The following is a 27,216-nucleotide window of genomic DNA, read 5'->3' as shown; positions in this document are numbered from 1 at the left end:
TGGGTTCAAATCCTGCTACTGATACTCTGTGCCCATGCGCAAGTCACTTAACCTGCCTCTCCTGCAAACTGGAAAAACAAATGAAATGTAACCAATTGTAAATCAAATGTATGTTTCTTTAGACAAAGGCATTGTCGCACATTGCCACAAGGCATTTTCCCATCAACAAAATGATATAATATATATATATATATATATATATATATATATATATATATAGTCACACACATGTGCATGGGAAGCAGCTAAACGGCTTGAGTAAGGGCAGTTCTGAGACATACCGGGATATGGCAAAGTGCACTGACTCTTTTTCTCCCTTGCCTGCAGACCATTCACAGGTGATTCCTCCTGATCCTCTTGACGTCACTTCCGGGACTGAGCCAATGGAAGGAGACCTTGCCGGCTCCGGCCCCTGTGATGTCACGTCCAGGCTCGCACCAATGACAGAAGACCTACATGAGCCTGACCCCTTTGACTTCACTTCCTGTCTTTCCCTCTAAAAGCCTCCACCTTTTCCCTATTCCTTCAGTTTTGTTTTGGACTTGGTTTTGTGCTCATCAGTGCTGTATTTATTGAAAACTACTTTGCAGCCAGGAAACCAGATTATACGGGTGGCTGCCCCAAACCTTTATATGACTCTGTCTCAAGTTTGTGACTATATACAGTATATATATATATTGTAAAGGACCGAGAGAGACAGTAGCAAGGGTTGGGGTTTTCCGCCCCGTATATTGTACAACACAAACAAAAACTGGTCAAAATTATAAACAAACAGTTCATATCGCGCGACGCCGACTCCTGGCGTCGCGCCATTTTATTGGGGAGGAGCCGGAAGTGGAGGAATGCGGGAAGGACCGCAAGGGAGGATGGGAAGGATGACGCCAGGGCAAGATGGCGGAGGAAGGGCGGAAGTATGCGACTGCGGTCAATCCAGGCCTATGGTGCAGGAAGGTCTTTCTTTCTATGAGGAAGCAGAGGGAGAAAGTTAATACCCCACCATTCCCTGGCGGCGAGTGGTTTCCCAGGTGCTTCTCGAATCAATCCGCTGCCTCCTACGCTGCGTGACACGATCCCCCTTAGCCCAGGACCGCCAGGTCGGGCGGACCTAACCGAGAGGTCGCGGAATACGAGAGGGCATCGGCATTGGCCTGAAGGGTGCCCGCCGATAAGTGACAGTGAACTTATACGGCTGTAAGTCCAGGAACCACCTGGTGACCCGCGGATTCACTCTTTGTGTAGGGACATCCACTGAAGTGCAGCGTGATCAGTCACCAGAGCGAATTCGCACCCAGCAGGTAGTAACGGAGGTGGGTCACTGCCCACTTAATGGCCAAGGCCTCCCTCTCCACTGCCGCGTGCGGGTCTCCCGGTCCATCAGTTTCCGCTAAGGTACATCACAGGGTGCTCGACACCATCGACGCTTTGGCTCAGCACGGCACCCAGGCCTGTGTCCGGCGTCGGTCTGGAGAATAAACGGAGCCCAAAATCGGGCGTCCGTAACACAGGTGCCGGCGTTAGGGCCTTCTTTAGGTCACTGAACGCTGTTCTGCTTTGTCGGTCCACACCACGTATAGGGAGCCCTTTTGTCAGGTCAGTCAAGGGTGCTGCTCTTCGAGAAACGGGAACAAACCGGCGGTAGTAACCGCAAGCCCCAAGAAAGCCTGCACCTGTTTCTTGGTACTCGGACGGGCCATTCTAAGATGTCTTTAACTTTGGAGCTCTGTGGCGCACCTGTCCTTGTCCCACGAGGTAGCCTAAATATTTGGCCTCCTTTAATCCAAAAACACTTCCGGGGGTTTATGCGGAGGCCGGCTTTAGCCAGTGTTCGGAGGACAGCTGCGACCTGCAGTAGATGCTCCTCCCAGGTGCCGGAATAGATGACAACGCCATCCAGGTAGGCGGCGCTATAGGACTGGTGGGGCTTCAGCACTCTATCTACCAGACGTTGGAAGGTCGCGGGCCCCGTGCAGCCCAAATGGGAGGACCTTGTACTGCCAGTGCCCGCTAGGGGTGCTAAAGGCCGTTTTCTCCTTTGCGGATGCCGTTAAAGGAATTTGCCAATACCCTTTGTCATGTCAAGGGTAGTCAGATATCGAGCCGCACTCCAGCCGCCAAGGAGGTCGCCAATGCGGGGCATGGGGTAGGCATCGAACTTGGAGATCTGATTCAGACGCCTAAAGTCATTACAGAACCTCCAGGAGCCGCCTGGCTTGGAGACGAGGACAATAGGGCTGGACCAGGGACTATGGCTCTCTTCAATTATGTCCATGTCCAACATACGTTTCACCTCCAGTTCGACCTCTGCGCGTTTTGCCTCCGGAGTCGGTAGGGCCTCTCCCGGACGATTACCCCGGCTCCGTGACTATATCGCGTGCTCAATCAGCGCGTCCGCCGGGTGACTCGCCACTACCTCGGGATGGCTCGGAGTGTTTGGGCTAACTCCTGCCGCTGCTTGGGGGTCAGCTCTTCGCCGAGGTTAAGGGCAGTTGTGCTTGCTAAAAGGGAGAGTGACCTACGGGAGCTGGGGAGCTCCTCTCTATCTCTCAGGGCTTTAACAGGTTGACATGATAGATCCTCTCACTCGGTCGGCATTGGGCTGTTTCACCAAATAGTCGGCGAGTCCTTTCTCTCCTTAACCTCGTAAGGCCCTTGCCAGTGAGCGAGCAGCTTCGAAGTGGGAGGTCGGGACGAGCACCATAACTCGTCCCCGGCGGAACTCCCTGAGGACGGAGTTGCGGTTGTAACACCGGCCTGCGCTGCGCACGAGTCACGTGCTCTTTTAGGAGGGGCCTGATCTTTGTGAGTCGGTCGCGCAGTTGCGCCACGCACTCAAAATGTTAGAGGAGGGAAGAGCCTCGGCCTCCCAGCCTTCTTTTAGGATGTCGAGGATTCCCCGGGTTGTCGCCCGTATAGTAATTCAAAGGGGAGAAGCCTGTAGAGGCCTGGGGTACCTCCCGGTAGGCAAAAGCACGAGCGGGAGGAGCTGGTCCCAGTTCCTGCCGCCCGCTGACTACCTTGCGGAGCATCTGCTTAAGCGCCTGATTAAATCGCTCACCAACCCGCCAGTTTGCGGGTGATAGACTGACGCTTTCAGGTGCTTTATCTGCAGTAATTTGGCTACCTCCTTGAACGTATCCGAAGTGAAGGCGTACCCTGGTCCGTGAGGACCTCCTTGGGTATGCCCAGCGTGAAAACAAATTAACCAGTTCCCGTGCGATGCTTTTAGTATTAGCGAGCGCAGGGGAACCGCCTCTGGGTACCGGGTGGCATAGTCCACCATGACTAGGATATACTTGTGGCCACGGGTTGAGGGCTCCAGGGGTCCCACCAAATCGACCCCTATCCTTTCAAAGGGGATGTCCACGAGGGGAATAGGGACTAGAGGAGCACGGTCCCTCCTAGGAATCTGGCGGGTCTGGCACTCGGACAGGATTGACAGAACCGCCGGACCTCCTCATTGATCCCAGGCCAGTAAAAGCGGAGCTTAATCCTCTCCAGTGTTTTTCGCCCCGAGGTGGGCCTAGGAGGTGAGCATGTGCCAACTCGCATATCTCCGCCGGAAGGTACGCGGAATTAGCAACAACTTCCGCACCTCGCCTCATGGGTAGCCACTCGGTACAACAGATCATTCTCAAGGACAAAGAAGGGTTCCAGCGGTGTGGATCCGTCCGCTGTTGAGCTGTTAGGCAGAACGATCGCATTCCGGCAAAGCGCAGGGAGTCATCATTCCACTGCTCCCTCTTAAAGGAGGCCGGCGTGGACCGAAATTGATGGTCCAGGCGCCGAGAGGGTCTTGGGGCCTGGGCCCGGGAAGAGTTCCCTGGCTAGTCCCTTCTCCGGCGGAATCTTCCGGGTCAAGGTCCGTAGCCACGAAAGGTCCCCGAGACACCAGCGCCCATAGGGCCTGCCCTTGTGCACGGCGTGGAGGCCGCGGGAGGGGTGCCTTTTCCCCTCATAACAAGATCCAACGAGGCCCCGAGCGCGAATGGCTTACCGCTGATTCTTTTAGACCAGTCTTGTCCCAGAATCACTGGGAAGGGGGTCAGGTAACACAGCGACCGCCATTTGATTGGTTCCCCTTCCAGGTGACATAGCAGTGAGCGAACGATATGACCTAGTCCCCCATGCACACAGGTGACCAACAAATGCTGTTTTAACCACTGTTGCGGTAAGACAAAACGGCGAGCAACAATGGTAATGTTGCTGCCGGAATCAAACAAAGCCACCACGGCGTGCCCATTTAGCAACACCACTCCCGTGATTCGACTCGCCAAGGGATGCGGCGGGTACAATACCTCTCCGTGATGTCCAGCTGCAGTCCATAGGCTCCGGGCGATGTGATGGGGCAGTTTGGCAGCAGGTGACCGGTCTCGCCACACTTGAAACAGCGCGCGGACCCGCTCTCTCTGGCTCTGGCTGGCGCTTCTGCAGCGCCGAGGGGCTCGGGGTGGCCGCCCGTCCCTGCCGGTTCCCGCAGCAGGCTTTTCTGACCCCCCAAGTCGGAGGACCGCCAACTGACGCTCCAAGACGCCGAGAAGGCCCGACATGTTCTGATAGGCGTGTCCCCGACCTGCTGGGCGAGGGAACTGGGCATCGCGATTGACCAGGCCTTCACAGGCCACCCGCCGACCACTTTCCGCCCGCCGGGCTCTCTGGCCGTAGCCAGCGCCCATCTTGCCCCAGAACTCGAACGCCTGGGCGCGAAGGGCTTTTCGGGTCAAAGACCCAGTTCCGCCATTCGCCGCCTGCTGGCCCGGCTAATGCCGAAGGGCCAGTATTTCGGGCTTGAGGAGGTCGTAATTAGCGCCTCCTCCTCAGGGAGGTCATAATAGGCCCCAGCGCTGGTCCTTCAGGTATGGCGCCAAGATGGACGCCCACTGACCGCTGCCACTCGCTCCGGTGGCCGCCCTCTCAAACATGCCCAGGTAGGCATCGACGTCCTCGAAGGGCCCATCGGAACCATAGGAGGAGGCGGCTGCCTGGGCGGGTCTGGTCTCGCCCTGGGCTTCCACTAACCTGGCCTTCGTGGCCTCCAGCTCCCGGGTGGTGGCGGCTTGCGCAGCTGCGCCTGGAGCTGGTCATTCATCCTGCAGCACGTGTTGAGGTCCTGTCCCTCCGTCATTCCGGGATCTCTATCCTGCCGACTACGCCACTTGTAAAGGACCGAGGAGACAGTAGCAAGGGTTGGGGTTTTCCGGCCCCGTATATTGTACACACAAACAAAAACTGGTCAAAATTATAAACAAACAGTTCATATGCGCGCCGACTCCTGGCGTCGCGCCATTTTATTGGGGAGGAGCCGGAAGTGGAGGGATGCGGGAAGGACCGCAAGGGAGGATGGGAAGGATGACGCCAGGGCAAGATGGCGGAGGAAGGGCGGAAGTATCGCACTGCGGTCAATCCAGGCCTATGGTGCAGGAAGGTCTTTCTTTCTATGAGGAAGCAGAGGGAGAAAGTTAATACCCCCATTCCCTGGCTAATGGTTTCCCAGGTGCTATCGAATCAATCCGCTGCCTCCTACTCAGTATGACAATATATATATATATATATATATATATATATATATATATATATATATATACACTCATAAAGGATTATTAGGAACACCTGTTCAATTTCTCATTAATGCAATTATCTAATCAACCAATCACATGGCAGTTGCTTCAATGCATTTAGGGGTGTTGTCCTGGTCAAGACAATCTTCTGAACTCCAAACTGAATGTCAGAATAGGAACGAAAGGTGATTTAAGCAATTTTGAGCGTGGCATGGTTGTTGGTTCCAGACGGGGCGGTCTGAGTATTTCACAATCTGCTCAGTTACTGGGATTTTCACGCACAACCATTTCTAGGGTTTACAAAGAATGGTGTGAAAAGGGAAAAACATCCAGTATGCGGCAGTCCTGTGGCGAAAATGCCTTGTTGATGCTAGAGGTCAGAGGAGAATGGGCCGAATGATTCAAGATGACAGAAGAGCAACTTTGACTGAAATTACCACTCGTTACAACCGAGGTATGCAGTAAAGCATTTGTGAAGCCACAACACGCACAACCTTGAGGTGGATGGGATACAACAGCAAAAGATCCCACCGGGTACCACTCATCTCCACTAAAAATAGGAAAACGAGGCTACAATTTGCACAAGCTCACCAAAATTGGACAGTTGAAGACTGGAAAAATGTTGCCTGGTCTGATGAGTCTCGATTTCTGTTGAGACGTTCAAATGGTAGATTCAGAATTTGGCGTAAACAGAATGAGAACATGGATCCATCATGCCTTGTTACCACTGTGCAGGCTGGTGGTGGTGGTGTAATGGTGTGGGGGATGTTTTCTTGGCACACTTTAGGCCCCTTAGTGCCAATTGGGCATCGTTTAAATGCCACGGGCTACCTGAGCATTGTTTCTGACCATGTCCATCCCTTCATGACCACCATGTACCCATCCTCTGATGGCTACTTCCAGCAGGATAATGCACCATGTCACAAAGCTCAAATCATTTCAAATTGGTTTCTTGAACATGACAATGAGTTCACTGTACTAAAATGGCCCCCACAGTCACCAGATCTCAACCCAATAGAGCATCTTTGGGATGTGGTGGAACGGGAGCTTTGTGCCCTGGATGTGCATCCCACAAATCTCCATCAACTGCAAGATGCTATCCTATCAATATGGGCCAACATTTCTAAAGAATGCTTTCAGCACCTTGTTGAATCAATGCCACGTAGAATTAAGGCAGTTCTGAAGGCGAAAGGGGGTCAAACACCGTATTAGTATGGTGTTCCTAATAATCCTTTACGTGAGTATATATGTCATATGTCTTCAATGTCTAGCTTGTGTGTTTTATTGTCTTAAAGCTAATCCCTTTTATTCCTTTAACTTTTTTCCTAAAATAATTCTATTTATTTAACGTTATTTTGTCCATTGTTTCATAGATGCGCTTAACCGTGGGAGTATTGTATCTTAAATCTTATATCACAATATTTTATGAAATATGGGAATTGTCTCATGAGTAGTGGGGCAGGAAAAATGTGCTTTGCAGAAGGTGGTTTTAAACACACCAGCCCTGATTGTAGTTCAAACAAATTGTCTACAGTCACAAGGCTACCTGGGGTGAAGCCTAATTTTGAATCAGGATTGGTCCGGTCTATGTTGATTTTTGGAAGCCTACTCCGCTTTCAAACCACCACCAAATGACAGCAACTGCAATCCAAAACAAAACACATAATGCATGTGTACCATTAACAAAATGATTTTCACAATAATAGAACAGTTTAAGCCACAACATACATTATTTGTAAAAAAATAATCCAAAGGCTTCATGACAGGGTGCAGTAATGCGACAAAAGCCCAAAAGTGACCATGTCATTTTTTTTCTTTTTTGGGGACAAATTTGAAGGATTCCAAAAAGAGCCATGCTTCTTCATTCCTTCAAGTTCAGATATCTAACCCATCCAAAACGGACTTCTCAAAAGCTGCAGCTGTTCTGTCAACTACTTTAATGACCATTCAAGCAACTCAGAGCCCTGACGAGAGAGAGAGAAAAAAGGAAACACCCAGAGGACCTCAAGAAACAACATGTCCTTACTGCTGCTCCTAGAAAACATTATATGGTCAGAAAAAAAACTCACTGTACATTATTCATCATTGCAACCTGTTCAAAAAAAAAAAAAATGAGGCAGCTGTCTCTCCAAACCGAAGTCAGTAAACTCAAGTCATCCTGCAGAAAGCGTGCCTATTTTCAATTTCAAAGCTGCCCTAATTGATTCTGTATCCAACATAATTTTTATCCCCTTAAACATGTTTCACCCCTTTCAACAAGAGCATGAAAAAAAAAACAATGCAAAAAGCCTGGTTTGCATGGCTACCATCTTCAATATCTGTTGTGACACTTTATTGAAATGAGTGGCATCAGAAAAGAAGGCTCAAGTCAAGATTTTTCTCTTCCTCCTTCATGGATGTGACATTTCAAAGAAACTTTGCAGACACGTATCATTTTTTTCCACTTTAATCATTAACCTTCTCTTTTCTTTTCACCTTTCTTATGACATATTCTCATTATATTCCGCTGGGGTTACTATAATGTTAACTGACACAGATAAGCAAACAAGGGCAAAAATCTTGTAGAAATTCTCTACTATGTTTTTAATCATCATTGGCCCCTTCCTGCCTTGTGACAATGCTTCTTACCTACCACTGACAGGTTTGTTTAGTTGTACTTGTATATATATTGCTGCTGAAAATGAGTTCACAGGGACCTATGCGTGTCGCTGTTGTTATATCAGGCATTTATTTACAGTATTTCTAAATAATACACCTAATCTAGTCTGTAGCTCCAGTGTCTAAAAATCATCCACAGGAAGACACTTGCAGATGGTAGATATAAGGCAAATGTGGCAGAAAGGTCAACCATACAAAAGCACAGTCTCTAAATAGGTTTTCCATCCCAGAAACAAGGGATACATTTACCAAAGCCTTTAAAATGATGTGTCCAACTTTACAATGAGGTAACGTAGTTTGATCAGTTACTGCTTTTACAGCGCAGATTTTTCATTAGGATGATTTAGCTTATTTTAAGAAGTCTTGTCAAGTATATTTTGTTTATGTCATTGGCAGTAATTGTTTTGCTTTTATTCAGCATAAAATCTGACTTGACAAGATTTCATAAAATAAGCAAAATAATCTTAAATACATATCACTTGATAAGTCAATAAATCATACAATAAGGAAAACAAAATTTAATGGCTTGATATAAAAACTTTTCATTTGTTTAGATTTCATTTTTTGCACTTTTTCCTTTATTATTTGTAACTAGCCTTCTGCTAAATCTAAATATCCGCTGTAGCAGATAGAGGTGTGGTCCACCTCTATCACCCTCAGGTACCACTCTGAACACCAGGTGAGAGTATAATAACTATACTTTTTATTATTATACAGTGCACAAAGCACCCTTCACTCTACACTCATAAACCACAAATAAATTAACCACAACACAACAATTCTCTTTCCTCCTCGCCCAGACACTTCGCCTTCCTACCTCCCAGCTCAGCTCACTGTCTGGGCTTTCCCACAATCCTTTTATATTCCCTGACCCGGAGGTGTTCCTGCCCAATCAGTCCACAGTTCCTTATTCCTTCGGGGTCAGGGCAAACAGTCCTTTTCTTCACCCCGGGAGCACGTCGTTTCTTCCCGTCACATGACTATGACGTACTCCCGGGTTATAGGGCACATGCGAGCCTACGAGCCCCCCTACAGCGACGCCTGGTGGCCCCCAAGGTATCCAGCAGGGCTGTGTATAAACACTACATAGTCCATGATGCCCTGCTGGAACTCGGGGCATGATCATGCTGTCGGGAGAGCTCCTCCTGGCGGCCTGGGGGTGAGGGCCGGAGTAAAATGCCGGCAATCCACCACACAGCATAGGGTTCTTCGTAAAGCCCTGTAGACACATATTTGGATTGTTCATAAGGGAAATTATTTCCTTTGTGTTTGTAAGGATTTTGACCAGTGGCATTTTTGGAATGAGAAGTCTGAAGAAGGAGAAGCTGTAAAGGTGTGTGTAAACTGTCAGAAGGGATAGAGCCAGCGTGTGTGTCTGGGTGCATAAGATAGACAAAGAGATGGTCATGCAATTAAAGAGCTTCACTTACAAGACCCACTCTTCTGCTTAAATCTATTGGCCTTATGTAAGGAAATATTAGGTTACATTTCTTATGCTTTTTGTCACCCTTTCTATTTAACAGGCAGAATCATAACACTGACCCTGAATGAGTGATGTATGGAGGAGCTGGTGGTGTAAATATGAAGTAGTGGATACAGGCCAGTAAAGATGTTAGAGCTGCATTAAAGAAGCTGTGGAAGAAAGGAGTGGTGGAAGCAGAATTGGGAGGACAGCCAAGGAAGGAGATGGGTTACACTAAATCATGTGCAAGGGAGTAACCCTGCATTTCACAATATATTAGGCTACCAGCCCAGTGATGATAAAATGTCACATCAATAATAGCATAAAAAAAAAAAACTTGCAAAATGATCTATTAGCTTATGTTTGTACAGTTTAACCACCAAACAACAATTTTAAAAGATATCTCAGTATCAAATACTCAACACCAAAAGCAGAAATACATATGAATATTCATGAATGTCACACTCTTGTTCAATAGGTGAAGTACTAAATTATATTTTACATAAGTAATCAATGCCATTCAGGGTAATGAGAACGACTACTCCAAAATAGCAAGATCTGCAAGTTCATGCATCCTTTAAATTGATAAAAATCAACCAATTTGTTGTTCAGAAGGGCTTGATGGCCCAAGGTAAAACTGAAAAGACACACACATACGCATGAACATGGGTATGGCAAGAACACTGCAGAACCCAAGTGCCAGCTCAAACAACTCAGAGACAGGCTAGCAGTACTGGGCAAAATGACAGTTTTTACCCACTACAACAAAAGCAGTACTAAGAGCTCATAATAGAAAATATGATTATGACAGTTAAGTTCACTTTGCATCCTAACAATATTTTATTCAATTTCTCATAACCATAATGGTGCAGCTTTAGAGGGATGGCAGGGCTGGGCAACTGCTCTTAATGCCAAGCCACTCCTGATCTTGATAGGAGACAACAGACTAGATTCGTAAACCAGGAGATCAGTGAGCAAAAGAGGCAAAATTTGTGGTTGGACAGCAGAGTAGAGTAGAATAGAAGCAAAGCAAACCAAATGACAAGGCCAAAATGCAAAACCTAGAAAATAAAACACTGCCAAAAATCCTAATACTAACTTAAACTTGCAAGAACAGTTAAGGTCTAAGAATTCTGATTTTTCTTTGTAAAAAGGTTTTGGTCAAATCTAGGAAGTTCTGAGTTGGGAGCTGTCCTGTTAGAAAGGAAACAAGAATTGACATCACAACTTTGCATCATTGTCACATGTCTGAGAAATGCCATAGCAATGGTAAAGATGATGTCTACATTCATGACTAGACCATAAAAAAAGGTGCTGCCTGTGAACAACTAAAAGAAGTCTATTAACTTCAAGAAAAACTAAAGTAACAAAAGTCAAATGATTCCCATAAATAAAAAGTACAAATACATGTAGAAAAAAGACTCACAATCACGTTAGTGTTGGCCAGAAGTGAACTGACCTTTTTTGTTCTAGTTTCTCTTTTATAATGCCACTTCACCAGAATGGGGTGGACTGCAAGCAGTTGCAGCAATTTTGCCCTTTCTGGGAAGATTCTGGTCCTTTCCAGAAAAGAAAGAAAACCACTATAGGCAGCTTGAGTTCCAGTTCCCCCCACCAATGGTGAACCTGTACTCCTGACTTGTTCAAGGCTAGCCAGGGAGAACTGTGTCAACAATTAGGAGCAAATCTGGAGACAAAAGCAATTATCGTATTACTAGACCAAAGAACCCTCACTGTAGTATAATAAGCCACAGTGTTAACTATACAAATGTTTTCAATAACGCATAGAAACAAAAGTACTTTCAGGAAATCAATCAGACATGAGATCCTCACACCAGCACCGCCTATTTTAATCCAAACTGAGCCACTTTGTGCCCCCAGTTAAACTCTCATGCCCACCTGTGGGATTTTGAATGACACCACAGAAACCCCACATGGGCACTAGGAGAGCATGCAAATCCCACACATAGCGCGTGACAAAACTGAAAGTCCCGAATTTGTGTGACAACAGAGTTAAGCATTGATCTACTCTGTTTATTTGTCATTAATACTTGAACCCTCCGGTAGCGCGCTGGCTTGCGTGGCAAACCCACAGCCTGAAAGCATTTTAAAGTACAGCATATGGCTCTTTGTAGCTGATTTGTGATAGACATCTCTTTATACTACAGGGAATGTTTTCCTCCAATAAGTATTAATAAGCTACACATAGATGCCCACAGAATTTAAATTGCATGTATTTACTTGACAGCTTACTAATCTCAGCACACTGAATTTGTTTGTGTTTGAAGAAGTGATCAATCCATCTTCCAGTTTCCAAATTGTTTTGCCACTAGGCCACATTTTCTCATTTCTGTGACTATACATGAAAAGCTGAACAGTCTTGACCATTTTTAAACCCATTTGATATTTTATAATCGGCAAGTTGTGAGAAGGAAAATTATGTATATTATTAGGGGCACACAACAATATTCAAGGCAATGTAAGATGTGGCCAGATTTATTGTCTATAAGTAAAAACTGCCATATGGTCTTTAAAGTAATTTTTGACTCACATCTTGTCAAAAAAAAAAGCAATTCTATGACAAAAAAGTCAATGCATTTTATTTTTATTAAATGCACTTCCAACCACAGCATGCTATAATATAATGCTACATATAGTACACAAATTTCAAATAGGTGCCTTTTTCCCTCCAGCCCTCCATTGATTTCCTTCTGTTGATCACCTAAACTACAGAAACGTCTCATTCACAGCTCACTTCACAGAGCAGAGCCATACTCCTCACCAGGGATTTTGAGCTGTAACAAGAGCCGCTGTGACACCAACAATACCTTTATATCTGTTACCTGTGGTAAATTCTTGCCAGTCTATAACTCTTATTTACCACTTTTCTTGTAGGAGACGTGCAGTCATCTGCATAGGTGAAACAGGGAGTGCGCTAGCAGACTGTTTCAGAGCATACTTTCAGTTGTTAATAACCATCTAACAATTTTACTTCTAACTTTATCTTCTCAAATGGCAGCTTCTCACTTACTCACACCTTTTCTCCTTTCATCTGCCCTGGCTTTCTTCCCTCCTTTCCCTTCTATATATGTTACCAGCTCTTTTCAGTTGCATACCTGATTTAACCTTGATTTCATTTCAGCACAGAAATAACCTCTAACCTTTTTTCCTTTAAATATAAAATATCGGAAAAAAGATTGCCATACTCTGCTGCAACTAAATTGACGATAGCTACATTTAGATACAAAATCTTAGAGCTGAGATATCACCTGGTGTTACATGCCTCCCTTTCCATAAATTGTCACTCATGCCATCCCCTAGTTGGAAACATCAGTACTCTGTAAGGATTGTGATTAATCATTAACAACACAATTAGTGTGGCATTGGGATCTTCCTTTCTTCCCTCAGACCCAACTCATCTCACTCCCCTATCAACAGACCCACTTTGCTCACCATTTACATGCCACCCCATGTAAACCACATGCCAAGGATAGATCTTTAGTGACTGGCACCCCTTTGTACTTATGTTTTGCCCTTCGGTGTTTAATTTTTGGTAGTGCGCCCAATTTTCTTACATTCATTTTCTCTAATAACATTCATCTGTTTTCCTCTCCTTTTTCCTGTTGGATCTCTCTTTGCTTCGTCTTTTTGCGATCCAGCAGAGATTTTGGAAATCACATAAAAGGGCTGAAAACGTTGCCTTCTCCTATCACTGGTTATATCTTTGAATGATCTTTCGCCGACTGGCTGAAAATTTTCCTTTTTCAGTTTCTCTTTTGAGGTGTAACGGTGGTCGGCTCCATGCTCCCTGTTGCATTTGGTAGCCTCTTGAACCAGACACCATTGACAGTCATGACCAGGATGAGCCAGTGAATGAGGCCACTCACACAAAACAAGGCTTAGGTGCAAAAGGGAATATGTGCTTTTATTCCAACAACTCAAAAACAAGTGTAGTGCTTCCTTAAATGTTAAAAAAAAATAATCCATAAAAACGACAGTGAACATGGAGGTTAAAATCCAAAAATGAGAAAATCTGTTAAAGTGAGGTTAAAACACAGGCAGAAAACGGTCTTTAAAAGGCAAATCCCCGGTGTGTCCCCTCAATATTGACGTCCCGTATGGGGTCTCGCAGTAGAAGAGTCGCCCTGCTGACAGACACAGCCAACCTTCTACAGGTCCAGGTCGCTGCCGTCCCATGGCTACAACAAGGCTCCCACTCTAGACCTAGGCTCAGGACTCCAAAGGTCATGGCACTCACATTGGGTTCCCAGTCAGAGTCTTGTCAACCCCGATGCCTTCCCGGACTTGCACAGCAAGTAGTCCCTTTCAACATGCATCACTCTGGCTCCCTAAGTCACTTAGCCAGAGCGATCACAGGTTTTGGTTTCACTTCGGCACAGTCATTTTTGGTACCATTTGACTAAAATGTTCTTACGGTTTTCTTCCATTTCAACTACAGTTTTTGAATATGTCATCTGCTGGTCCTTTGATTCCAGTCATACCTGCTGTTGTTCTAGTTATGGCAGAACAGAAATCTTCTTGGAAGCCCATTTTAGCTTCCAGAAAAAAAAAATGGTAGAAAGAAAGTGATCCAATGCACAGATACGTGTATAACTGTATTGCCATCAGGCTCTTATAACAATATCACACCATTCAGCTGAACACCATTGCCACCAACAACTTGGCTACACAGCATGAAAACTGAACACAGAATGGTGGCATGAACGTTGTAAAACATTCAGCAGGAAGGTGTTGCAATGAGGTGTCCATCATCAGGTAAACATACAGTATATTAACTGTTAGTAACACAAACTTCCCAAACTGACCACCGAGTTGCAGGCTGTGCAACACCATAAATCACAACAATTTCAAGGCAGCAGCATGTGTTGTGCAAGTCATTTGTCTGGATTTTGTTTAAAAATAAGACTACTTCGAAAGACAAAAATTACCAGGGAATTTAGTTTACAGTAATTTCAGATTTTGATGCATGCCCCTTTAGAGTCTTAAAATTCTATTTGCCGATTAAACTTTTAGACTCATCCATGTTTACAACTAGTACTGTCTGACTTTGTTTTCTCTATTTGTCCTTTAAAAAATTCCGTTGCAACTCCATAAAATCCATTCAAATATTTTTTTCCCCCTAAACTATGTGGTTATTATTGCAGACTAATCATAGCTGGGAACTCAAATCAAGAGTAAAGATTATTGTCTATTGGTGAAGCCCACAATAATCCAAATGACATTCAAAAGTGTAACAGGTACTATATAGAAATATAACTTGGCTGACATTTTAATTTTCAATGTGAGGAGCATCAGGAGCAAAATGCAAAAGCTACAGGCCACTACATTAGCATAAAAAATGATACCACTGAACTAAATGAAATCATATTTTTCAGTTTTATTTTTATTGTAACATATGAAAGCAGCAGCAATCAAGAATACAGTTAAACCTGCACATGATCATTTATGTGTACGTCTGAGCATTTAAAGTAAAAATCTAATTTTAAGCAACATGACTGATAATTGGGTACTGTATAAATGAGGCCTGGAAATGGAAAAACTGACCTGCTGGGCTTCAGTGCTGAAGAGACTGGGGCAGTGTGTTAAATAATGATTGATACGTCTGTAGATTCATCTGAACGCAGTCTTGGCAGATAGTGAAGATAAAAGGAGTTTGAAATTATTAAATTTGAAATACAGGGGCAGCAATAAAAAAAAAAACACTTGTAAGAGGCATAAAAAGAGGAAAAGTCATCAAATGACAAAAAAAAAACACAAAGAGATAGCTTCACCAATTCACATTTCAATACTGTATCGCAGAGAATTTACGTAACAGTATACAGTAAACACACCCTTACGGAAAAAACTGCAAGGTTTACTGATAGGATTATGCATATAATAAATAATTTAATAGCATCAATGCTAAAGAAAAAAAATCAGCAATTCATTTTAAATTTAGAGTTACTATTCAACCCAGACTGCACATATTTTAGATGTGGTAAAAAGAATATAGAACTCAGAATAATAAGTACAAGGGGAAAATATACAAAACCCAAATGGACTGTGGCCATGCAGGCATTCAAACCGTGAGGCAGCATCATTAACCATGGAGGTACTGCAACTGTTTAACTGTTTAACAAAAAAATATATATATCAAAATAAAATGAGTAAAGTTACCATTGGTAACTCCTATGAAAGTGATACCATGAGAGATGAGAGTGTCACAAGCCTAGTATGTGTACTGTTCAACCGAGATACTGTAAAAGACTTGCCAGCAAACACACCGGACACACCATTTGCACAAATACAATGAGAAGTGAGGTTACAGTGCATGGGAAGGATATGAATGATGTAAACTTAACAGTAAAATTAAATGTACTCCCAAAAAACCTGAACAGTCAGAACAATTATCTAAATTTCGGGTGGCACCAGTATTGAGCCTGTGTGGGCCAGGCCCACACTATAGCTCAGCTTTTGAATTTTTTTTATCCTTAAAATGGAAAATTAGCCAATACCACATGCATGCATTTTAATACACATCTCCCTCGATTAAAATAGCAGTTGATTATAAACTTGGACAGTAAAATTAGCAACATTATCATTACAAAAGTTCATTAAACTTTTTGGAAACCACATACCTATATGGATGTTGATTACACAGCATACATCTGCATAACAAGGTTTAGAAAATAGGATTTATTTAAAATGCTAACAATCACAGCTACTCAAAATGTATGATGTTAATAGGAGGCTATCATCTACTAACTTACAGAAATTAATTAGCATGGCCATTGGGCTCCCCTGAACCAAATAATGATTCACTGAAAAACAGCCATTCAAAAAGAACAAATCGTTTGCAAATCGGTCATCACTAGTTACGGTTGACCGAGGTCTTGGTGGTGGAAAATCTGAAAGATATCTCAACAAACAACCCTTTTAGGTTTTATTAGTGAAAGGAAACAAACAGAAGTGCAAATTGTGCCAGAGTGTGATGTTGTTACTGATGCCCTAATAGTGAATGAAAACCGCTGCCGCTAGCTTTGTTCACTTTAGTGACGGGTATCCTACCAAAGCAGCTACAGAGTACGCTGGAAAATCTACAGTACAATCACTCTGCTACCAAATGCCAGAGGAAGGTCAGAGATGTACCTACTATCCACAAGCCACCATCTCAAGTGTTCAAGTTTTCCGCTTCTGTTAGAGCTAGTAAGGCATGCAGCTTTCCTGATTTCACAGTGTGCAGCAGGAATTATTGAGGGATGCAATTTTAGTGTTTCTGTAATCTAGTGGAGTACAGATTCCATGTGGATTTGGAGCCTGGAAATGAAAAGTATCAGATATGCATACACAAATTGCAAGGAATGGCAAAATGGTAATCAAACTGTTTGCTGTCATATATTGTTATACTGGTCAAAATGATAACACATATTTGGCCGCTTATACCTTATGCCTTATGCTAGTCTTCTGTATCCTCAAACATCAGGCAGTCCATTTATCTTTACCATTTGTAAGCAGTGTCAGGGATGCCAGGGGCGACGACCTGGCCGGGACACCTTGAGGGACTGGAAGAGGGCGTGCGCCCATCTTGGATCACGTGGGGGCCGCCACCCTGGTTGCTTTGGGGGCCACGGGTTGAGGGCATGGAAGCCCAAACCTGTAGGGGCCCGTGGTTACCGCCAGGGGGTGCCCCAATGCCTTGGGAACCCTGGACCTCAGTACTTCCGCCATACCAGGATGTGCTGGGGATAAGAGAAGCAGGGACACCCGGAGTGCTTCTGGGAGTACAGCCGGCACTTCCGCCACACAGGAGCATGTCAGCGGGTGATTGCCGGGGAGCACCTGGAGCACATCCGGGTGGGGATCAAAGGGGCTGCCTGCCTTCATTCGAGGCTGGAGTCGGGTGGAAGAAGGACTAAGCAGGTGAAGAGAGTGTGGAGGCAGCCCGAAGAAAGGCATTGAGTGTGTGGCCAGGATTTGGGGCTTTGTGTGTGCACTTAAACTTTGTAAATATTAGACTGTAAATTAACGTGTGGTGGTGGAAAACAACATGTCTGCCTGTCTGTGCCCGGGTAACGTTCACAGCAGATTTAAATTAGTGTTAGCCTAAACCATTCGAACTAAACATGCAAAAAAAAGAATATATATATATATATATATATAAAAATATATATATATATATATATATATATATATATATATATATATATATTATTCATATGGCATGATTGGACTTGAAAATTCATATAAGAACAGTAATAAAAATGGCATTAGGCTCACTCGTGACAAATTTAGGCCCACCCTTTTATGAAATTCTGCCGCCACTACTAATTTAAATAAACTAATTTTACCATTAAATTCTTGAACAATATAAAATGAAATTAAACAAACAAATGATGCCATTGTTCTCATTGTTTAGTTAGCAGGTCTTTCCTTTCTTCTGTTTTGTATTTAGAAAAGAGTACGAGTAATAGTAATAGATTTACATTCATAAGAAATTTTGAAATACTTGCATTTTGACATAGTTGAACTCTTTTGTCATTTTCCAATTTGTTTTTTTCTGTGGAGCTTACATATTTAATTGTATCCTACTAATGGCGATAAACAATGTTACATTGAATAATGAGGGGGTATGACCCCACACATTTCAGAACTGACTTTAATAATAATAATACATTTTACTTTACTAAATTGCATTGGAATGTACTAATAGTGTTTTTTATTTTGGTTTCTATGATTTTCTTGTCATTATGAGTTGCATTCCATCTTTCCAGGTGTTTCTGTTATTTAAAGGAATACTCCACCCAAAAATTATATTTTTATTTAATGTTTTGCAGTGATAATTGAGAAAAAGTTGATAGTGATCAATGTACAACTGCAAATGATGTGAAAAACATCAATGGAAAAAAAACAAATCTCATAGCACATGTTGGCTATCCAACTATATGCACCAAATGTACAAAATACATGATTGTATGCTAAAATATTGTTAAAACAGTCACTTCTGGAATAATCCACATCTGGGCATAAACAGAAAACTAAAGCCTCATGGGAAAGACATTTTGAACTGAAGACCCACCTCCCCCAACTCCAAAGCCTCATTACTCAACTCTTGCTGGTCGCTCATTTAGATTTGTGCCTCTTGCTCTCTAGAAATTTCACTCTAGGCCTCCCCTTATAAAGCTCAAGTCATCAGTGTTAATGTTCACCTTTTCCCTCTTGAATTTTGGATTGATTACCTCATTTTTATTTTGACTGAATGTTACACACCTACTGTACCGATGAGGAGCTCATTATCAGCTCCCATTTTTCCTCAACTTCAGCTTGACATCTGCCTTTACTTTCTACTGATTTAAATCTTCTCTTGCACTTTGTTTCTTCTTGCTTTCAAATTGTGTGCGTTAATGCTTTTCAAAACACCTTTCTGATAGTGTGCTCTGTGAAAGGCTCTGTACAGACTAAAGGTTGATGGACTATTGTTGTGCATTCTAATTTTACAAAAAGCAAAAGGTAAATTAAGAGCTAGAAAACTTTTTTTTTTTTAAACATACGCAAATAGGTTATAGGATGTTGCTCAAAAAAGTACATTATTGAATTTCCTGTCACTTGTATAATTTGAAAAGCTCAATGATGATTGAAATATGACTATTTTCAATGTGCAAATGGGATATTTTGTACAGTAATACTTAATTGAGAATTTAAGCAAGCATGTATAATAAAGTGAAATTTCATCCAGGCCTGCATGCCAAAGAACTGCAACATCACCGCTGGCCCAGAACACACCCAGCCTTTCTGATGTTTCTAGAATTCAATTCAACTGACTGCTCTAACAAATTCTCAGGCAAGGTGCAAGTATAAATTTTTACAAATTACAAAATACAAAGTTAAACATTAAGAAATAGATTTGTTAAAACACAGACAAAAAAGTAGAAACTGATTAACAAATGTAATATAACAATATTGGCCCATTGGCACAATTGTTGAACTCTAGCCAGACAATAGAGGACAGGAAAAGAAACTCCAGTCAGCAACATTTTCTAGAGGAAAAATTCTGTGAGGTCCAAATGTGTGTATAAATATATATATATATATATATATATATATATATATATATATATATATGTATATGTTCATAGCATCTGTAGTGTGAGTCTTGATCTGATCGTATGGATGGTTACCTACCACCACGGGACCTCTCAGTCATAGACATAGAATTACTAAACGCAGCATGACCAGCAGCATCATACATCAACGTCGCCGCCATATTGCGAGTAGCACTGCTATGGTGTGAAGTAATGGATAAAGATACCTCACGCATGTGCTGCTTGCGATTGTACAAACCGCTGTACGCTCCAAACCAGATCCCGGGGGATTACATTTCATAGGTAAGTCTGAACAATTGTTTTGGTTATATTTGGCCATTACAAAATCCCGTTTTATAATCTTAACTTTAGCTTCACCAGACTAAGCTAGCAAAGCTATGCATTTATGTGCTCAAGTGAGTCTCCAAACAACATTTTGGCTAAACATATTTAGTCACTAACTATGTAGATTGTTGTTAGCTGTTAACATTTCTCAAACTTTGAAGCTTTCCCAAAGAAATCCACCTCAGGAAGCAGACAGAGGTACCCCTTAGACGGGATTTTGAGAAAGCTGTCCTGTGATGTGTGCCGTGCTAGTTTGGTAACAGATGCTGTATCGACATCATATGATCAAAGCTACCACTTACTCAAATTAAAAAACAAAGGAGGTTTGATGATTCCTTCTTAGGGTACAATCAAGGTGGTCAAAATAGCTGAGCGTGTTATCCGACAGGCGATATTAGGGCAAGCTGTCAGTGTATCTTTGATCAATCAGTTTGTTCAGGCTCAGATTGGTTCAGATGTTTTTTCTCAAGGAGCACATTGAGGAAACACAGTTTGAAATTCACAACCATCATTTTATGCTCATGCCTTTAGTTGTGTCTGTCTTCCACAAACTAAGGCTGCACCATATTGCCAGACTGAATACTCTCAAATTACAGAGTGGCAACACACAGAAAAAGCTGTGTAAGACAGTTCTGTTTCAAGGATTTTAGATCCTATCTTGTATATATTTAAGTAACCACATTGTACGTGTGTGTGTATGTGTGTGAGACAGAGAGAGAGATTGAGAGAGGAATGAGTGAAATGTTTTCAGAAATTACTAAGCCAATTTGTATACAATAAAATTGTTTATTTTTGTCATTGAGTGTATCATTTCACTGTTAAAAGAAAGCCCAGACTGCCAGTTGCAGCCTTACTATTTTGACTTTCAGACATTGGTCAAGTTTTTGTCTCAATAATTAATAATAATAATAATAATAATACATTTTATTTAATAGGCACCTTACAATAAAATGAAACAACATTAGTAAAATTAAAACAAGAGAATGATAAATCAAAAAGCAATAATTAGCAAACAAACAAAGATAACTGGCAGTAACAGTGCAAAATTTACAATTGGTATGGCAGTTTGAAATTATAAGTTTTGAGGACAGTTTTAAAATGTGTTATTGAATCAAGCTGACGAATATGAGAGGGAAGAGAATTCCATAGTTGAGGAGCACTATGAGAGACGCTCGAGCTCCCATAGCACAGAGTTTGATGTATGGTACAAAAAGTAGAGCTGCAAATGAGGATCTGATTGAACAAGAGGAAGTGTAAGTCTGGAGGAGATCAGTGAGGTAGGGGGGAGCAAGACTGTGGAGAGCTTTAAATGTTAAGATTTACTTAACATTACTTAAATTGTATTTTGTATTGTATTCTGTACTTAACAGGGAGCCAGTGAAGTTGAGAGAGAATAGGTGTAGTATGTTCAGTGGATTAAGAACAGCAGGTTATTATCCTGGCAGGAGAATTTTGAATAAGTTGTAAGCGATGGATACGTTTTTGTGGGATGACAGATAGAATACGATTACAGTAATCTATAAGTGAGGTGACTCGGGCATTAACCAATACTTTAGTACTGTGTTGCGTAAGAACAGGACGAAGTCTAGAAATGTTTTGGAGATGGAAGAAAGCAGTCCGAGAAATGTTACTTATACGGGAAGAATTATTTAATATTATTATTTAATTGCCATTATTAGTGTATAAATGGATATAAATAATTGCATGTAAACGATTCACCAAAATCTGTTGTATGTAAATGATACTGTTTAAAACGTTATTGTTTTTTCATCAGAAAACCTGGTTTCCACGTCTGCCCGTATTAGTTAAATGGCACTTTTGCCACTCGTAATATGGCTGACTCGCTGACATAGCGTGTTGACTGGGCAACACAGTGAATGCGGCATCTACCTATATATGTCTATGCTCTCAGTTGCGAGAAGCAGATCATATAATGTTACATAGTTTACTGTCAAATAATGCAAAGAGTATGCGACACGTGTTGCGACACAACAGGCGTACACACTCCACTGCCCCCCTTGTGGGAATTGAACCTCATTACCTGGTAGGTAATCACCCATACGATCAGATCGAGACTCAGCCTTTGGATGCTATGAATGTAATTACTCCGATCTCCAGGCTGTCAAATAAACAAACCACACGCCGTGGCGCAGCTCAAAGGAAGTCTCTGACGCTGACATCCGAGGTTCGATTGTATGCTGGTGCTAATGACATAATTTATTAAGATTATTTATGATGGTGGGCTAGTGCATACGCAAGTACTGTTTGTATATTTGGTTACTTCAAGGTGACAAGTAGCTACTCTTCAGAGCTAACACTGACTCACATATTGGTTGACTGCCATGTAATATGGTGTTGTACCAGCTTTTCTTTTCTGCGCTTTTCTTAGATTACACACATGCTGTGCAGTCAGGGGGTAAACCCAGTAGCTGTGACGATGTTTTCTCTGCCTATGCCAGCATATCAGAAGGATTTTTAACACAAGGAGGTCAAGTTCCAGGTATAATAAAGCCAACTTATCCTTATTTCAAGAATCCAATGAAAGATGAATTTCAAACCCAACAGGTTAAAAACACTGATAAATGTCCCCCACAGGTAAACACACAAAAGTACAATCTGGGCCTGGCCCGTGTGGACAGGGCTTTAGTGTTGTTGTCTCGGTGTTCTAGATCTCTGGGTTAAAATCTCAGCTTGGGCACTGTCTATATGGAGTTGATGCATTCCCTCTAATTTATATCTCAAACATAAGCAGGTTAGGTTAACTGGTGGGTTGACACCAGCCCCAGGTGAGTGTCTGTGTGCATGTCATACAATGAACTGACACCTCATTTTGCATTAAACCATAAATGCCCTAAATATGCTTTGTTTCATCAAAACCCAATGAATGAATATTCAACTTGAGTTCTAAAGATGGAGTACAGTACTGACATACCTCTACATCCATCATAATAGTAATAAAACAGGTGGCAGCTTTTTATTCTTATTCACAAGCAGTGATCATTGTTGATTAGTAAACTACAAGGTAATACAAGGGAAAAATGCATCTTCTCTATTGAGTTTGTTTAAGCCGAGTTCAATTTTATGAACCCAAACCAAAGGTGTTCTTCTTGAGATGTACTTTAAACAATGGAACAGCAGGCCCAATAACATGGAAATGCCCTTACGGTTAACATGTCAAGAAAATGCAGCAGCACAGCAGTGTATTGCAGAATGTCCTTTTCACTTTTTCCATCTACAGGATGTCACCCTTCGGGGTCAATGCAGGTCTTTTCTAATGTGTTCATGAGACTAGCTCTAACACATAAAACACCATGTGACCTTCATCCAATTCCCAGCCTCGCGATAAACAAGCCTGACCCTTATTTTGTTAAATGAGGCCAGCACAAATCCTCCTAAACATGAAGCTGCCTGTGATGGAAGTAAGCCTATAATGAAGAGAAGTGGTATAAATGAGTGATCGATGCCTTGTCTGTTGCCTAGAAAGGACATCTGCACAATATTCCTATTAAACCCAGTTAAGTGATTTATTAAGAGCAAATTGATTTTGTGCCAGACGCGGCTACAGTGCCTCTCTAGGCGCTCAGTTGCCGACAAGCTTTCAGCCTCATATGCAAAGGCGGATAATACGACTTGTATAATAATAATATAAAGAAAAATAATGACATTCTGAACACATTTCAACTCAACAACCCCCTACTTCAGCAAGCACCTTCAGCAATGAAAATGAATCATCGTGCAGCCCATTTGAAAAAGAGCTTCCTAAAGCTAGATGACAAGACAGTAAAAAGCAAGCAGCAATTTCAAGGCTGTATTATCAAGGACTTGCTAGCTCAGTAGATAGAAGGGAAGCTTTGTAGAACCTAAAAGGCTACATTTAATGAAGGAAAGTCCAGGTAGAGCCCAAAGCAGTCAAAACAACTGCACATGGAAATACCAGCAAAAGACTTAGCCTAGGAGGCCAAGCAGTTCCAATATTTCCACAATATAATTCTCAATTCCACAATAAAAGCATAGATATTTGCTAGGAAAAGTGCACCATTCCTAAGGCCTGGATGCTAAATGAAAGTAGGGGGTGACATTTGACAGTGACATGGAATATAACAGTGAATCCAAAACAATCAGCCAGCATCACACTACATGGAGAGCACATCACACTTGATTAGTTGATCTTCTTCACTTGTGGATGTCAGATTACACCATATAGGAATCTTAGGATATGATGGATCACACAACTCTTTCATGACTTCACATTAGTTTCAGGATTTCTGTTGTGCACTAAAGTTTTGAGAGGCTCACATTTTACCAGCCAATCAATGTGGTTAAACTGGAATGTGAACTGGTGCATTGCGTTTAAGTAAACAGACAAAATGAGGAAGACATTGTTGCTGCTTCAGCTGCTTTTGTCTGTGCATTGCTTTGTAAAAAGAACACATTTGTTTGTGTCATAGAAAAAGAGGACTGCACACATTGTGGCTGCAACTGAGTGCTCATCGATTTTCAACTCTCGTGCACAAAGGAGCCTGCGCCTATGATTTGCATCAAAATCAAAACTATCTGAATTAGTCACAGAGTGCTATGACTGTAAGTCACTGGGGATATGACACTACATGACTGAAAAACACTGTTTCATGCCATGACTGCGCACAACTTAGTAATGTTATATAAATTAAATCTATTAATGAAAAATGTTGAACAAATTATGTAGTTTGGTAGAGGCTTTAGCATTAGGCAAACAGACAGAAAGATAGTGTCATGCACACACGTCAGAGGACTTCTTCACGTGCTCAAGTCAGGCATGCAATACCCCACTGAGACAATAAAAGGGGCTACTGCTAACTTTGTTTTCTTGTTCTTCTTTCCTCAGGGCACCAAGAAACCGCCGAGTAAGGGCACCAAATCCCACCCCTTCCAAAGGTTCCCGAAGAAGGCATCTTTGTGAAGACCAGAGCTAGCTGCAGAATGGAGCACTATCATATAACTTTTGATGTGTATGAAAGGTCCCAGTCTGAGGAGCAGTGCTAAGCCAAGCATTTTCTTTTTATTCTTTTGTACTTTTAGTTTCATCTGGAGACTAATAAAAGGGTCAGCATGGTTGGCATCTCTTTTTTTGAGACTGTTCTTACATTGCCCATAGATAGACAGTACTTTATTGGGTCCAAAGGGGGAAAATTTAGATTTTTACACAAATCAAGAAATGTTATAATGAACAACAATTGCTATCAAATACACAAAGGATTACAAAAAGATGAAAACATCTGAATTTGCTAATGATAAGGGAGTAGTCACAGTGAGGCATTATACAGACATACTCCTGTAAGTATAAAGGAGCCCCTGTAGTGTTTCTTGACACACTTCTGCTGAATGTGTTGGATGAAAGAACTCAGTGTAGTGTCACAGAGGATGTGCACCATTGTTCATAATGGCACTAAGTTTTGTTTTCATTTTATCTTCCACTACTACTTCCAGGGAGCCTTGAGTGTGTAACATAACTAAGCCTGCCTTCTAAATCAGCTTGGTGGTTTTGTCAGTCTCTGTTGAAATAGTAATAGTATATAAAAAAAAAAACACATACTGGTCATCAATGAATTATAGAAGATCTAAAGAATGTCCCTGTCCACAATAAAGGAATCCAGTCTCCCAAGAAAAAAAAAAAACCCTTTTATTATATACACCAATCAGCCACAACATTCAAATCACTGACAGTTGAAAGAGAATAACTCTGAGTAGCTTGTTACAATGGCACCTACCAAAGAGGTGGGATATACCAGGGAGCAAGTGAAGTGTCAGATCTTGACTGCGATGTGTTTAAGCCATAGAAATGGGGAAAAAACGTTGTTATAAGACCAGTTCATCCTGTCATGGATGTGGTCCTTTACATTAAGGATGAGGAGATGGTTCCAGTAGTGTGTCACTGAGGTTGATATAAAAATAACATAGTTCTGAGTACTGTGTTGCGTTTCATGGTATATAAGGAGTTACTGCTTCTGTTATTGGATTCCAAGTACTGGATAGCAGATTTGCTTCTGATTACCTTTTTAGACAAATTCTTTTGCCTTTACTTTGACTTTTTCCAATTTTGTTCTCTTTTTTGATTTATGTGAATACATTCTTCATTTCTAAAGATTCTTCATTGGCCTTGTCCTTTAAGCCAGTGTTTCTTAGCCTTTTTTGTGTCGTGACCCACTTGTTCCCTTGTAAGGTGTGGGGGAGGGTTGAGCAAGATCGCTGAAGTGGCAACCTGCCGTGATCCACCACAACCCACTTCCATGAATTAAAAAGAATAGAATAGCAACCTACCTAGTGGTTGAGAAACACCGATTTAAGCAATAGGTTTTTACTATTTCCTCCCCGTTAAATGGTATTAAATGGTGTTTTTGGGACAATTAAAACTTCTTAACTAAAGCCAGTGCCCAATTTTGGGCCTATGTTGACCAGAAAGCTTGTCTCTTGAGTTTAAGATTGGTCTGGCTGTGGTTAGGCCTGTTTTTGAGGCTGACTAGTGAAGTCTTGCTCAGGTTTTCACTTATTTTGAGGCCTGTTTGCCTCTTTTCGCTATTACGTGTTACTGCAACACAACATTTACTTTATTTATAATATAATATTGCCAAAATTAAGAAAGTGTTAACTTTCAATTGTCAAATGTTATACATATAAGATCGTTAATCCATTTTAATTAGTCATAGGGTACCAGGATCTGTTATTATTTTTACTTATATATTCCTATCCCACACAACACATAGTGGTTTGCACAGCTCACAGCTCCAGTGATTAGGCTTTGAAACCCTGAAGTTCATGGGGTTTTTACATTGACTTGGATGTAGGGTGGTCTGTGTGTGTATGTGAGGTTTATTATACAGGGTGGTCCAGATCTAATTATGCAGGTCCAGGTTGTCTGGATGACTTTGATTTATGCAGGGGATGATTCCAGTTCGGCGCGAACACGATTCTTCATGTTGACAGTTCGCACACTTCTCAATGGTCCAGGATTCTTCAAGTGATTTTCTATGTTATAAACTAATAAAGTTATAGTGTAATGAAAATTGCATAATTAGATCTGGACTACCCTATACACAGTCATTGCCTTGAACCTGGAATTGAACACTACCAGGATACTTGA

This window comes from Polypterus senegalus, chromosome 4 (genome assembly GCF_016835505.1).
Source record: "Polypterus senegalus isolate Bchr_013 chromosome 4, ASM1683550v1, whole genome shotgun sequence".
Classification (NCBI taxonomy): Eukaryota; Metazoa; Chordata; class Cladistia; order Polypteriformes; family Polypteridae; genus Polypterus; species Polypterus senegalus.
Note: the sequence above shows the minus strand (reverse complement) of the source record.